Here is a 16942-nt window from a genome sequence, read left to right on the forward strand (position 1 = left end):
TGCAGTCCCCACTGCAGATGCGGACTGTAGCCATAAAATTCAAAGACACTTGCTTCTTGGAAAGAAAGCTATGACAAACCTAGACAGTGTATTAAAAAGCAGAGACATCACTTTGCCAACAAAGGTAGATATATTCAAAACTATGGTTTTTCCAGTAGTCATGTACAAATGTGAGAGTTGGACCATAAAGAAAGCTGAGCCCTGAAAACCTGATGCTTTCAAATGGTGATGCTGGAGAAGACCCTTGAGAGTCCCTTAGACTGCAAGCAGATCAAGCCAGTCAGTCCTAAAGGAAATCAACCCTGAATATTCATTGGAAGGACTGTTACGGAAGCTGAAACTCCAATATTTTAACCATTTGATGCAAAGAGCCGACTCATTGGAAAAGACCTGATGCTGGGAAAGATTGAAAGCAGAAGGAGAAGAGGACAGCAGAGGATGAAAAGTGGTTAGAAAGCATTGCTGACTCAATGGACGTGAATTCGAGCAAACTCTGGAAGATATTGGAGGACAGAGGAGCCTGGTGTGCTGTGTAGTCCATGGTGTTGCAAAGAGTTGGGTATGACTTAGCAACTGAATAACAACAGCAACAACTTTGTACTGAGTAAGAGCTAGGGCCCCAGACAAGAACTCCCTGGGGTAAGAATCCTGCCTTCCAGTTTACAAGCTGTGAAGCACTTTGTTCAAGGTCATTTAGCTAAACAAATTCCTGAAACAGGGTGAACCATTTACTCTAACAGAGAAACATACACTGAGAGAACAATGGAAACTCTCTTTGAATGCTTACAATGCAAAAAGTATGCTAGGCATTATGCTGCGTGCTTCACATATCTCATTGCATTTAATAAGAACATGCAAGGCCTTGAACAGCTCCATACTTTACATATATACTTTTTCACTTAATGAGACTATGATGGACTTGGAAAGTAGGTATTATTTCCTAATGTTGACTTCTTTGTGCATTACTTTTCTTATCTTTATAAGGATAGTGATGGTAAAGGTGTCTAAGGGGGTATTATGGGGATTAAATGAAATAATTCAATACTGTGTCTAGCTTAGAGTAAACTCTCAATGTTAACTGTTACCTGAGGAATCAAAGAATGATTTGAAATAAAATCTTATGGCCGTTGAGACAGAATGATAAAGTATCAAGGGGCCATATTCATATAGAAGAAGAAAAAGAAAGAAATCCAGCAGAGAGAAAACAGAACCATTTTTCCAGCTGGTTTATTAGATTAAAGTAGAGCAAGCTGACTAGCTGCAAAAATTGTGCTGTGTATCTATGACCACAGGTATAAAAATAGCACTGGTTTTTAGATTTTAAGCATCTTTGATGATTTATTGAAAAATCTCATAAAATGAATACTTTAAGCAATTATATGTTCACTGATTAAACCTCAGAAACTAAACTTTAATGAAAGAAAATCAGCTTAACTCTTAAGTGTACCAATCTAATTGAATCCAAGTCAGAAACTGCTAAATTTAAATTCTATGAAACTGAAAAATACGCAGATGAAATTGCCTGCAAATATCAATTGGATGTCATTTTGATTTCTTAACCTGTTTTATATATGTAAATAACCTTAATTTGCATAAAGAGAATATTAGATGAAAATGCAACTTTTCCAGGAAAAACTTATAGGAAAATAATCTGTAGAAAATAAAAGGGACAGTGCTCATCAAAATCAGACTGAACTGAAAACCTGAGTGCATGAGCTCTCAGACACAGTATTCCTCTAGTTCAATATTAGAGGAATATTAAAATTTTCTTCTACTAAACACTTAAATGATCCTTGACAAATCTAAGTGGCCATGATCAGTTTTCCCACGCTGAAGCATGGTCCAGTGAGGGTTGTGTTTAAACTAGTCTTTTTTTTTCTAATAGTTGATTGGGTCAAAAATACCAAATCACTTAACCTTCATTTTTCTGAGTATTCAATAGCTATTCCATTCCTGATATACTGGTAATTTTAATTTCTTTATTCTTTTTGTGTCCAGTCAAAGAGGAAATTTCAGAGATGAATTTCAAGCTATATTGTATAACTACTAAGGAAAATTTGGGGGTTCATTTTCTTATTTCGTATCATTTTTTTTCATGGAGTTGGATTTCTATGCTGTTTTGCACTTAGAGCTGTTCCTGAATACAGAATCAATTTGGGAAAGGAAGAAATCCTAGACTTTAGAAACTAAATGGCTGTTTATAAGATGGAGACAATGTAAATCAGGAGATGGTTCTCAGTTAATACTGAAAAATACTAAACAATGAAAAAAAAAGGGAAAGGTTCAAGAGACCTATTAATGAAGAACTAACCTCCTATGCCAGCCAGGTAACATTTAGGAATTGATAGAAACTAGAGACGGTTGGTCTATACTGGTTTGCCTTTTTTCTGTCATCAGCAGATATCTGTTTAAATGTGGTGGCGGAAAGAAGGTTGTATGAGTGTGTGTGTATGTATGTGTGCGTGCACCTTTGTGGGTGTAAAAGAACCAAAGCAGGGCCTGGGGAAAGGGTTCCACAGGGACCTTCTTTCCTGAAGGTTTAATTCTTAAGATGTGTCTGTGTGGTGCATCTGACCCTCAAGGAAAAAGTCCAAGTTGCTGGAATTTTACTATTTGTTCTGCCTCTGTTTTTATTCTCTTTTGAAATTCCACTCATTTTTTAGGAAAGAAAATTGCTGAAATCGATGCAGTCTGCTGGGTTATTCTTGTGGAAACTAAAAGGTTAGTGTGGCGGAGGAAAGGAGACCCATTCTATCCATTCCTCTCCAGGTTCCAGCAGTGCTCTGAGTTTCCTGTGAAGGCCTAGTGCTGAAGGGCACCCCACAGGGAAGCTGTCATGAAGGGAGCAGCCCCTGGAGAGAAGGCGGCAGCAAGGGCAGGCTCCGAGGGCTCCCAGAGGACACAAACCGCCATTTTCCTAAAGGAGGAAGTAGTGACTCCAGGAACTCCTGGGAGCCATCCCCACCATCACTCCTTTCCCTCCTTCCCTGATATATTTTCTCCATTACCCTTGTCACCATCCTCGTATTATATACTCAAAATTCATGAGGGCAGGGTTTTTATCTTTTATGCTCACTACTGTATATCCCCGGTCTTAGAACAATGCCTGTGTCTACTGGGCACGCAATGAATATACGAAGCATGCTGATGCAGATGACAAATGAAGGCACCCAGTTCCCTCGTGTCTATGCCCACAGTATCCAGGTGAGTCCCAGTCTTGGTATGAGCCATCCAATCCCACTGGGACAGTCACATTTCCATAGGTTTTGTGTACCGCAGGAAGAGCGTCGCACCGCCAACTGTTTCCTTCAGCAAATTTTGCTTTATGCCTCACCCTGACACCCTTGGTCTCCCAGAATCCTCTCACCTGCTCACATACCACCTATTATTTGCTAAAGTAATGTGTCTGAGTTATTCTGGCTCACACCCCTTCACTGATCTCAGGCAGAGGTGCTACTCCTGGAACCACAGATAGGACTTCTTTTTTGCTGACTTCCTGAGACTTTTTCAAAGGCCGCTTTCACCAGTTTCCATTTGTCGTGACCATCTCGGACACCTTCTGCATCGCTGCTCTCCCTCTCTCTCAGAGACAATGGATGGTTCTCTGATGCTGATTTTGGGAAAGAAACAAGCACTCCAAGCTAAACTGTTTCTAGAAGGGCAGGCAGGCTTTTCAGATGGCACAGTGGTAAAGAACTTGCCTGCCAATGCAAAAAGCACAAGAGACTTGTGTTTGATCCCTGGGTTGGGAAGATCCCCTGGAGGAGGAAATGGCATCCCACTACAGTATTCTTGTCTGAAGAATGCTATGGATAGAGGAGCTTGGCAGGCTATAGTCAATGGGGTCACAAAGAATCCCACATGATTGAGTGACTGAGCACACACACTAAAGGGCAGGCATCTGAATTCTGTAATCTCCCACTCTCATTCTGATAATTTGGGAACTGAGAAAAAAGAAATCTGGCCAGGGCCATTAGCAGTTCCTTGCTCGCTGGTACATTTGTGAATGGAACAACATCAAAGGTTTCCTCCTTCAGCATATCATTGCAGCTCTCCCTGACCCCTCTGGCCCTTTGCTGTTTATTGCAAATCTTGTACTTGGAACTAATTCTGGTTCTGTGCTTGATTCTTGGGCTGCCTGGTCCAGGACCAGGACTCTCAGTTCTCTTTAACCACAGCCTCAAGCTAGTTCTGCTTATTATTATTTTTTTTCCCCTCACTGCTGCTCCTCTTGGAGCTGGGGAGGCTGAACTCCAAGGGTTTCTTCTCCTGCCTTTTCACTCCCTATTGAGGATGCTTGGCTTCTACCAGAGTAGAGATGAGAATGAGAAGCCAAACACCTTAACCCTTGTGTACTAGACCACTGGCTCTGCTGATGACAGAAATACAATCGACTCTAAGGAGATTTAGACAAACACTCCACAGACCCGTGACACTCACTGTCACCATTGCTCTAGGCCAACTTTCAGCGGCTGATAAATATTCCCTTTTCCAATCAGACTTAGGCTGTGGAACCATTTTCCTTAAGCACATGCATACTACCTAAGGAACTCTGCCTTTTCTTGTCCAGAACAGCATTAGATTCCCACACAGATTAGCAGGCTGGGAAAGTCTAGAGGGGTTTCTTTGGGACTCTGTTTTTCTTTGGAATAAAGCATTGTTCACAGCTAAGCTCTCCCCACAGGGACACTCAACCTTGGAGAACTTAGTACATATTTGGTATCCAGAGCAGCCTTGGGGGTAAGTAAGGAGGAATGTTATATTGCTCAATCAAACAGCAGCTTCGGGCCAGTTAGAGGAAGGGGAAGGTGGGTAAGGGATTGCTTATACACCGTGTGCCCACTTGGAACTCTTGGTGTCACCTTGGCTGTGATATCAACAATTCCCTATTTTTGTGTATAGAAACAAATGCAATATTTTGCACAGTTATTAAGTTTTAAAATATTTATGGACCAACATTTATTGGAGTACAATGCCTACTGTATCCACTTTGTTGGACTAGGAGATGGGAGTGCTAAAGCTTCTAATGAACAAGTCCTATTTCCTGCTTTACCAAGAGTTTACTATCTTGTGAGGGAGACAGATAAGTGCAGAAATAATACAAAAGGGTAAAAAGGGGGCATGACAAGCAATGAGTATGGGGTTTGAGAATGGAAGTAGCTAACAAAAATTTCTAATTTTGAGCATTAATGTTACAGTGCATGTGGCTTTTATTTCTTTTGCAAAAGGAAGAATAAAAATTCTGTGATTTTTAAAAATAAGATTATTAAGCTAAACTACTTTCAACAACTTAGAGAAATTTGGATATTCATGAGAATAACACCTTTTCTAAAAGAAATAAAGTTAATTTTCTACTCTTCTGCAAAGGAGGTCATTAATTATACATTTTAGATTTCATCAGTTTCAGTTAGATGAGACTAACATTTTAACTAGATGTCAAAGAGACATAAGGTATTAAGTTAAATACACTGGATGACAATAAATGGTTATTAAAAAACATAATTCTGTTCCTCTAATAATTTTCTCACTTGGGTGTCTCACTGAAGGCTTCAGTTTCACATTTAGGCAGTCAAATCAATGTATAGCAATTCTGTGAGCTTTAAACAAAAGCTTGCAAACCATTGAGTCATTTCCAGATTAAGGACAGATGGATGGTATTTTTTTTTTTTTTGAGCACTTAAAAAAAAAATCAACAAAAACACTGGCATCCACAGCAATAACTATCTATCTGCAAAAGAATCAATATACTTCTTATCATGTTCCCACTAGGAATTTACTATTTTTGAAATAGGAATTTTATCTAGAAAAAGTTCAATGCGTGTGATCCTGTGTTTTGGTTATTCTCATTGCCAACAAATGTAGGAAAAGAGAGAAGGAAAAGCTGAGTGCTAGCTGTTTGACTTGCTTAGTGATTTTCCCAGGTTGCTGTTCTGTGTTCATTATCTACTATTTTTCAAAAATTGCCCTCTGTTTGGACAGCCCCTTATCAAGATAAACAGGAGAGGCAGCACCATGCTCTCCCCAACACTGCATGGAAAGACAGAGCCATCTTTCATTTTTCACACTGTCTTCTGCTCACTTGGCTGAGATTCACACATGGAGAATTGTTTCTTTTTAAAAATTCTTTTTTCTTCAGGAATCCAGTGAAAACTATTAATCAAGTTTAATTGTTTTTATTAAACTAGTGTGGAAGAGACAGGGGGAGCATTCACTCTCTAATGAAAATTTAAGTTAATGGTTTTCTAGAATATAGTTTGGGGATTAAAAAGTTACTTTGAAACATCTGAATTCACATATTTGGAGGGAAATTTGAGTGGTCAGATTTGCATAATGGTGTGATGAGAGGCTGATACATGTTGCATCTGTCAGACCCTGCTTGTCTGTCCTATAGTCTATTCTATAAGTAGCGCAAGGCAGTAAAGAGGAGTGAAGTGAACTATACCCCAGCAGGTAAGATGGTAAGTTAGACTCATCTTTGATTTTGGTCCTGCATGAAACACTCAGGCATATTTCCCCTGTACTTTTGCCACGTCATTACCTTTGTATTTGTTCAGTGTCTGTGAGATTTGTTCTGTCCCTGTTACATTTTGAGTTCTTCAGGCAGTATGGTTACTCTCTTCTGCTTCCCGTTTCCCCACACAGAATCTATTTCATCACTCCACACATGGTGACTGTTTAATAATTGTTAACAGACTGACCATTTTTCTCCCAGTAGCTGATTAAAATTGGGTTCTCAGTGTTTTTTTTTTCCTTCACTTTTTTCTATGCAAAATCAGTGACTTTAATCTGTAGTGTGGTATGTAAAGAAAAAGGATCACTAGAGTTGACAAGAATTTGAAACAGCTAAGAAATGGGTGATTCAAATTGAAGTAAACGACATGGAGACTATACGTAAAAGAAGCCTCTGCTTTGTAAGTGGTCACTTACAAAGTAACTGCCACTTATTTTTTGTTTCCAGCTATTATGGGCTTGAGTTTCTTCTGAGTGGCTTTGAAAGAGCTGAGAAGATAAATTCCCAAATGAAGGGGCAAAAAAAAAAAAAAAAAGACCTTTTAGTATTTTTTAAGAGGAAAAAGAAATTACAAGTTTGTAGGTTTTGGAGAGCTTCTCTTCTTTTCCTTTTCATTCTGTCATCATTTTGCTTTATTAGAAAACAAGTACCCATCTGTTTTTTATGTGAAAAGAAAATGTTTCTTAATTGTGTTTATATGAAAGCCAATAGTTCCAAGCAACATGATTAAGGCAACAAATAAACAATTTCAAGAAAGTACTTATAAAGGACACTACCTTTCAAGTTTTCAGTTTTTCTCACATTCTCAAGTTTCTTGGGTAAAATTCTTCTTGATTTCCCAATTGCTATTAATTTTCATTGCAATTATTGCTGAAAAAGGAAGGTCAGTAGGAGAAAAGTGAATCATGCCACAAAAGAGAAAATCTGTAGCAGCTACCTGAGTTAGGGCTTATCTTTCAGAAGGGAAATTAGGTAAATGCAGAGCCAAAGGAACTAGTATTTAAAAATCCATTTTAGCCATGTCCTCACAGGAAAAGACTATGTCTAGACAGCATGGTCTATTAGTCTGGTCAGAAAAAGTTAGACTTTTCAATGTGATAGAAAAAATTTCCCCACATAATTATACTGTAATATGGAGTCTAGAAATATCAATTCTAAAACATGAAATAGTTGAGATAATCCCTCACACTTTCACTGGTTAAATGTTTCAGTTCAGCTCTTTGTTAGATGGTCCTTGTTGATTCAGTTCAGTTCAGTCACTCAGTCATGTCCAACTCCTTGCGACCCCATGGACCGCAGCACGCCAGGCCTCCCTGTCCATCATCAACTCTGGGAGTCCACCCAAACCCATGTCCATTGAGTCGGTGATGCCATCCAACCATCTCATCCTCTGTCATCCCCTTCTCCTCCTGCCCTCAATCTTTCCCAGCATCAATGTCTTTCCAAATGAGTCAGCTCTTTGCATCAGGTGGCCAAAATATTGGAGTTTCAGCTTCAGCATCAGTCCTTCCAATGAACACCCAGGACTGATCTCCTTTAGGATGGGCTGGTTGGATCTCCTCGAAGTCCAAGGGACTCTCAAGAGTCTTCTCCAACACCACAGTTCAAAAGCATCAATTCTTCGGTGCTCAGCTTTCTTTATATTCCAACTCTCACACCATACATGACCGCTGGAAAAACCTTGTTGACTAATTCACGTGAATATACTACTTTTAGAGCATATAGTTTAGGGCTTCCCTGGTAGCTCAGTGGTTAAGAATCTGCTTGCTAATGTAGGAGATGTGGGTTTGATCCCTGAGTCAGGAAGATACCCTGGAGGAGGAAATGGCAACCCACTTCAGTATCCTTGCCTGGGAAATCCCATGGACAGAGGAGCCTGGCAGGACGTGACTTACAGACTAAACAACAAGAGCATATAGTTGGTTATATAAGTAACCGTAAAGTTTCCAAAAAACATAAAGTTTTCATAAAACATAAAGTTTTCAAAAAAGTGTTCAGACAAGGCATTTGTGGAATAAATATGAATTTCCTTCTCATCCTCTTGATTCTGAAGTAAATTATAAGAATAAATTTCAGGAAGAAAAACAATATATTCAGAATGCTTTGCTATTTGGATCTTGCTGCTACTGCTAAGTTGCTTCAGTCGTGTCCGACTCTGTGCAAGCCCATAGATGGCAGCCCACCAGGCTCCCCCATCCCTGGGATTCTCCAGGCAAGAACACTGGAGTGGGTTGCCATTTCCTTCTCCAATGCATGAAAGTGAAAAGTGAAAGTGAAGTCGCTCGCTCATGTCCAACTCTTAGCGACCATATGGACTGCAGCCCACCTTAGACCACCTCAAATACTTTGGAAATTTGAAATTCAGTTATAATGCATTTTCATGTACATCCAAAAAAACAGATCAATGATAATCCAACCCCAAAACATAATTTAACAAATAGTGCTTGTGAAGCCTCTATGTACCAGAGACTGTGCTAAACGAGAGAGACACAAGTTTCTTTCCTAATAAAGGTTACAGGCTAGCAGTTCTGAAACTAGAGAAATAAATGGCATCCGAGATGGGTGTGAGCATTCTGAGAATTAATCCTCTGTTAATCGTTATTCTTCTAATAACCAACAGATACTGTGAACAGGGTATGAGGTACACTTCTGAGAATGAGTAGAGATTATCTCAGTCTTGGTGAAGGCAAATAGAGAAGAAGCCTTAGATATCTTTGAATCTGACTAAGGGAGAGCAGAGTAGATTTTTCACTATCTAGCTGAGGAAGTGGGAAGGAGACCTGAAAGTAGAAATGGGTCACCCACGTATATGAGGTTTAAAAAGAAGACAGAATTAAAAAGAGAAGAGAATAGAACGTATTGTCAGCTTCTTGTGTCCATAGTTTATGCCTAGCAATCTTGTATGAGAAGCCAATAATAAAAGCAATAAATCCCATCCTCATTCAGTTCTGAAGTCCTGGTCTCCTTTAGCTTATTAACATGCCTTAGGAAACCCAGTAAAATATGTAAGGTTATTGATGGTGATGGTGTAGCCAAGACCAGTATGTAGTTTAGTAATAATACATGTGTTTATCATCCAGCATGAATTAATAGTTGTATCAGTTCAGTTCAGTTCAGTTCAATTCAGTCGCTCAGTCGTGTCCGATTCTTTGCGACCCCATGAATCGCAGCACGCCAGGCCTCCCTGTCCATCACCAACTCCTGGAGTTCACTCAGACTCATGTCCATCGAGTGGGTGATGCCATCCAGCCATCTGATCCTCTGTCGTCCCCTTCTCCTCCTGCCCTCAATCCCTCCCAGCATCAGGGTCTTTCCAATGAGTCAACTCTTGGCATGAGGTGGCCAAAGTACTGGAGTTTCAGCTTTAGCATCATTCCTTCCAAAGAAATACCAGGGCTGATCTCCTTTAGAATGGACTGGTTGGATCTCCTTGCAGTCCAAGGGACTCTCAAGAGTCTTCTCCAACACCACAGTTCAAAAGTATCAATTCTTCGGCGCTCAGCCTTCTTCACAGTCCAACTCTCACATCCATACATGACCACAGGAAAAACCATATCCTTGACTAGATGGACCTTAGTTGGCAAAGTAATGTCTCTGCTTTTGAATATGGTATCTAGGTTGGCCATAACTTTTCTTCCAAGGAGTAAGCGTCTTTTAATGTCATGGCTGCAGTCACCATCCGTATACATATACTTAATTTGTGTGTTCAAGTATACTTCAATTTCCTCTAGATATACTAATGACCAATATTAAGAAGGTATTAAGAAATGATCAAATTCACACATTTTTCTCTATAACACATGGTTAATTATACAGCTCAGGGATCAAAGTTCTATGCTATGAAAGTATGTTTGCTTTTTACACCAAGGATCCAAGTTCAGCAGCACTTGAGGAATTCAAACAGAAACTGTTTACTAGTCAGAGGCCTGGTAAAGGACATAATTAGACAAATGCCTAGGGAATAGAAAGATAAGCAAGGGCACAGTCCCATCAACTTTTGCTAATAGTTCTTTTTCCTTAGTGCCTACTACATGGGTTTCCATCTTTCATCTGTAAATTGGTCAGTTTTCGTTGCAAGCCAGAGAATTTACTCTGGTTAGTTTAAAGAAAAAGAGATTTATTAAGGTAGTTCAGGTAGCTCACAAATTTTCTGCAGGAGCCATCAGACCAGGTTGGAATGCAACACATTCTTAAACAATACACTGCTGCAGGATTGTTATTACCAGGAGTACACACTGCTGCCACCCTCCACTGATTGCACTTGATGCCATGTGTCAGACACTTTCTGAAGAATTGGATAGCACCACTCCACATTTGCCAGAAGATCAATTTCTGCACATGTGGCCACTGGTTCATGTTGCTACCTTCCATGCTTTACTTCTGGAGTCTTCTACGGGTGTATTTGCTTGGCACAACCTAGGTCTGATGCTTATACTGTAGCTGCAAATGAGACTGGAAGGAGTAGTATTTCTACTGTGGCAGGGATAGATTCATAATACAAGAACCAACTTAAATACTGAGAATGTTTACAAGATATTAGGCAGCTACAAGTGATAAAGTTCTAAAGGCTATGACTAAAGAAACTTAGTGAGGACACATTTATTTCAGGATGAGCTAGAAATTAAAATTAGGTGGCACGTTAACAGGATATGCTGACTAAATGTTGGAGGGTAAGATCTTTTTTGAATCTTGATGTGTAGGATTTGGACAAATTGTAATTTCTCAGTTGCAAACATCCAAATACGTAGGGATAAACCTAGCATGAAATATGAGTAACCTATGAGTAAAGTGACAACATGTGCTGAGAAGCATAAAAGAAGACAAAGAATGGGAAGACATCTTTTCTTGGCTAGAAACAATCACTAATATTAAGAATTACATAATCTCAAAGTCAATCAAATTGTGAATGGTGGCTGTTGCTGTTCAGTCACTAAGTCATGTCTGGCTCTTTATAACCCCAGGGACTGCAGCACACCAGGCCTCCCTGTCTTTCACTATCTCCTGGAGTTTGCTCAAATTTATGTCCATTGAGTCTGTGCCACTATGTAAACATCTCACTCTCTGTCACTCCCTTCTCCTCCTGCCCTCAATCTTTTCCAGCATCTGGGTCTTTCCCAATGAGCTGGCTCTTCGCATCAGGTGGCCAAAGTGTTGGAGCTGCAGCTTCAGCATTAGTCCTTCCATTAAATATTCAGGATTGATTTTCTTTAGCATTGACTGGTTTGACCTCCTTGTAGTCCAAGGAACTCTCACATCTGTATATGACTATTAGAAAAACTAGCTCTGACTATACAGACCTTTGCTGGCAAAGTGATGTCTCTGCTTTTTAATATGCTGTATAGGTTTGTCATAGCTTTCCTTCCAATGAGCAAGTGTCTTTGAATTTCATGGCTGCAGTCATGGTCCAGAGTGATTTTGGAGCCCAGTAAAATAAAATCTGTCATTGTTTCCACTTTTTCCCCTTCTAGTTGCCATGAAGTGATGGGACTAGATGCCATGATCTTAATTTTTTGAATGTTGAATTTCAAGCCAGCTTTTTCACTCTCCTCTTTCATCCTTATCAAGAGGCTCTTTAGTTCCTCTTCACTTTCTGCCATTAGATGATATCTGCATCTATGAGGTTGTTGATATTTCTCCTGGCAATCTTGATTCCAGCATGTGATTCATCTAGTCCAGCATTTCGAATGATGTAATCTACATATAAGTTAAATAAGCAGGGTGACAATAAGTTAAATAAGCAGGGTGACAGCCTTTTCATACCATTCATGGATCACTGCCTTGCCATGGCTAAGGGGCTTGGATAACTCAATGAAGCTGTGTGCCATGCCATGCAGGACCACCCAAGACGGACAGGTCATAGTGGAGGGTTCTGACAAAACATGGTCCACTGGAGGAGGGAATGGCAACCCACTCCATATTCTTGCTGGGAGAACCCCATGAACAGTAGGTAATGTGTGAATGGCAACCTTAGTCATAATTTCAAATGGGATTTTTTTTTTGAAGGGAACTTGACTAAATGATTCTAAAGATTTCTTACCTAAAAATAATTTTGATCATAGTATATCCAACAATATTCTGAAAAATAGAATAGTTAATAAATGTAACAGCTAATAAAATTCTGAAAAAGAAAACTGATGAAGGGTAATTTTCACTAGTATCAAGGCATTAGTGAGTAAAGCAATGTGGTTTTGCTAGGACAGGAGCAGACAGAGGATGAGATAAAATAATAAGTCTAGAGGAGACTCAAGTTAATGGAGGAATAAAATATATGATAAAGATGATAATATCAAAAGATGGATTTTTTAATGAATAATGTAAAAAAACTAGTTGTCAGAAATGAAAAAGAACTCACTATATTAACATAAAATCCAAATAAATTAAAGATTCAATGTAAAAGCTAAAGCAGTGAATTAAAAGACAAAAACCAAGTGTGGCCAGTATTATACTCTTGTCGTGGAGAAAGCCTTTTACCATCACACACACACACACACACACACACACACACACTCTCTCTCTCTCTCTCTCTCTTTCGAAAAACAAAATTAAAATATTTAAGTATAAAAATTTTTTTAAAAATTGATTACCGTTAAAGAAGCCATGAAAAACAACAGGAAAAATATAAAACAAATTGGGAAAACTATTTGAAACAAATGTTTGAGAACATATCTGAAAATAAAACCAGGTGACAATACATTCTCGTGTTTATGGAAAACAGTTTTCAATCTTTTCACAAACATGCAACATATATGGACTGACAATCTGTGTCTCTTCCATAATTTAATCCATTTATAGAACCGTCACTGGCTGCATGTTTTATAGAAACTAGTGAAGCTATGCTGAAAATTTGTTAGAGTTGGTTAATTCATCTGGCAAATTTTTAAAGTTCAAGGAATATAGTTGTTTTTTAAAAAAGAGTTTGTTGTCTACTGTATTAAATCAAGTTTTCTATATTGACTACGTTTCCCTTGACCAAAAAAATAAATCTTAAGATAAAATTGCATTTCCATAAAAAGTAATGAAAAGTCTGCTAGTATTAGGCAGACTCTTCTAACTTCTTTTGCTTCACTGGATCTGAGGAAGAGAAGGCAGGATTTTTAAAAGGGGGATTGTGTTCCCTTCAGATTGTTATTCTAAATCTGACTTGATAGCAGAACCCAAAGTACATCATCTCCCAGAGAAAGCTAGCTGCTTGCCAGACTGCTCTGTTACAATTGAACTGTAAATGGCTCACATCAGCACATTCTGTCAACTTTATATAAACCCCACTTTATGTAATGTGATTATAGATCCCCTGAACACTGCTCTGTACCTGCAGCTTGCAAACTGATTCTCTAGATATTTTCTGTCAGCTATGATGACCAGGAAAAGCAGCTGGTGTTGGCAGAGATGATAGATGGCTATGCCTGTTTCGTTTCATTATTTCTAGAAGTCTGTTACCCCATGTTCAAAAGGGAGTAGGTAACTGAGTCCTTTCTTCCACTCACTCCCAAACTTTACTCCTTGATCCCTGTATCTATCACATCCAGAGATGTTTTGGGGCTGGCTTACTTTGACCAAAGGCCATGAGCACTCAATATGAAGAGCGAGTGATCCATGTGGTCAACATGCCTGTCTGCACAATGTGATTTATCCAGGAAAGCTTCACTCTCCATGGCTCTTTGATGATCTGGTCCACTCTTGTCCCTGGCAAGGCTGACTTGATGGTGTGAAGATCTCTTGGGAGATTCAGTTCAGATCAACAAACATTTATTGAGCCTCTGTTGTATGCAGGCCCTGAGCGAGGCACTGGGGATGCCAAGACATATAATGCAAGATGCCCCTTTTGTGGAGGCGACAGTGGGAAAAACCTGAGTTTCAATGTATTATGATTAGTGCTAAGACTGCTGAATGTTGCATATAGGAGAGGGTACTTAGTTTAACCTGGAAAGTTAATCCAGGAAAGGTTTCTTGCAGAAATGATGCCTGAGCTGAGTCTTGAAGATCAAAAAGAATTGTATAGGTAGAAAGGGAGATTCATACAAAAAGTACAGCCTGAAAAACATCATAGAGATGTGAAACAGCATGGGCACACAGGCAGGGAAACTCCCAGAATTCAGAATTCCTGGAAGGAAAATTTTCAGATGTGGGTGGGAGATGATGAAGAAAGAAGCAGATGTCAAACTGAGAGGGAACTGGATGCTGTGTAATAAAGCCCAACAATAAAGCCTTTGTTCTATAGGAAGTGTTGAGTCGTTTATTCCTTGCTTTCTCTCACACCCACCCACACTCAATCCTTCAGCAAATCTTCTTGATCAGATATGCCAGATTTGACTACCATCACCATCCTAGCGCAAGCTACCAGGGAACACAGCAATAGGTCCATAGTATAGTGGGAGTAAGTCTTCCATTTCTGCTCCTCTAAAGTCTACCCTTTTCACAGAAGTGAGAGTGGTCCTTCTAAAATATAAATCAGATAATGACATTCCCCAGTAAGTGCTCAAACCTCCCATGGCTCCTTCACATCTAGAATAAAATCCACATTCTTACCAAGGCCTGGAAGGCAAGTTTTTACTTGAATTGGCCTGTGCTCTGCTCCCCACTTTGCCTTCAACCTCCTTACACACCGGGTTCCAACCTCATAGGCCACCTTGATGTGCTGGAACATGCAAAGATCTCTCTGACTCAGGCTTTTGCACTTGTTACTCACTCTGCCTGGAGTACTTGTGCTTCCTCACTGTCCATCTGTCTCATGACTGACCCTTTCCCCTCACTCCCTTCTGCTGAGAATTGACCCTCCTGACTACCCTTTCTAAAATATCCCCACTCCATCACTCTCTCTTTCCTGCTACATATGTCACTGTAGAGTTGTCTTCTTATTGCCTGTCTCACCCACAGAAATGTAAGCTTCAAGGAGGCAAAAACGGATCTGTTTTGTTTACTATGTATTCCCAGTGCAGGAGCGTGAATTGATGAATGAATTCAGAACCATTCAAAACTTGGGAGTGAAAGAGTCATTCATGTATTTTAGACAAGCCATGCTGGCTGCAACATGGAGAACGTAGGTAAGTGGGTATATTCGGGTGGGGGAGGTGGGTAGACAGGAGTTAGAGACCAGTTTGGAAGTTCCTGTGTTAGTCCAGGTGAACAGCATGAAGGACTGAAGTAAGGCAGTGGTATTTGGCGTGAAGAAAGAGGAGATAGATTTGAGAAGTGTTTTGGAGATAAAAATTGGCCAAACATGATCAAATTACATCTGGGTCTCTCTTCAGATTCCTGGCTACAAAGGAGATGCTAAAGGATGCTGGAACTGGAAGTGGTCCAGAATGAGAGGGAGCAGGATGATGTTGCCTGAGTGCCTTCTGAGACCAGTGCTTTTCCATTTCAGCATTTCCCTGGATTAAAACTGCTAAAGCATTCATGTGTCCCTTGTGTAGCGCAGAAGCATTGTCTTGCATAGATTCCTATGACTACAATGAGTTGGATGTATTTTTGGCACCAGCTAGATGTTCAATAATAGTTTTAATGATAGTTTCTACAGCAATTGGGTTTACCCTGGAGGCTGCCCATCTCTCTAATGACTAGGGCCAAGCCAACTTATTTTATAAGATCTGGCAAAATTACAGTGTGAACTGGTAATGCCGTGGGCTGTTATACAAATTATACCAGGCCTGTCTCTGAGGAACTTATCCAAGCCTCTGGAGACTTCAAGAATACTAACTTCAAAGGAATTACGTGCTATTATAGATACTACAAACCAGGTAGTGTTTGATCTACTTGAAATTTCTGAAAATAAATTTGAGCTGTTGAAATTGACATTTTGTAGAGTATCACAATTTTGTTTTCAACATGGTTTGGGAAAGTTCTTTTTAGCTTGGGAAAATTTATTATTTTAGCCAAGGAAAGAATTGTGTGGCCTCAAATCTATAAACTTTCTATCCAAGAGAGATTATGAAATTATTTTGGATGATTGAGACAGAGGTCGTTCCAAAGAAAAGGTTTATCACATGGGTGATTTAAAGCACTACTAAAATTGCCTTTCTAAGCAATGACCTAGAAATCTGACAATGTGATAATGAATTCTCAAACAAATAAAACAAACAAACACAAAAATCACACTGGAACATTTCACAATTGGCAGGACAAAAACTGGCAACAGCTGACTTCTGGAAAAGTGAATTGGATCTTATAGCATTAAAATGAGTTTGCAGACTATAACATGAAGTCAACACTTCTGTGAGAATTTTGGAATGCTCAATCTCCCACAATCTCATCATTTTCTGCCTGACAATTGGAATTATTCTTCACCAACCTGACAGTCAAACTTGCTTCCTGTAGTGATAATATACCTGCTACCATCCTGACCATATTGGAGAAATGGCTTTTTCTTTGATAGGTTTGTTCATTTTGAAACTAACTTTCTATGTTATTCTAGCCACTCTCTTACATTATTCA

The 16942-nt window shown here is 39.4% G+C and overlaps 1 pseudogene; it reads right to left on the minus strand.

Moving 5' to 3' along the window:
• LOC101113920 (large ribosomal subunit protein uL24-like) overlaps positions 1–2913 on the minus strand; it is a 44241-nt pseudogene extending 41328 nt beyond the window's left edge.
• Between the last annotated feature and the right edge of the window lie 14029 nt (positions 2914–16942).

Source organism: Ovis aries, chromosome 2 (assembly GCF_016772045.2).
Source record: "Ovis aries strain OAR_USU_Benz2616 breed Rambouillet chromosome 2, ARS-UI_Ramb_v3.0, whole genome shotgun sequence".
Taxonomy (NCBI): domain Eukaryota; kingdom Metazoa; phylum Chordata; class Mammalia; order Artiodactyla; family Bovidae; genus Ovis; species Ovis aries.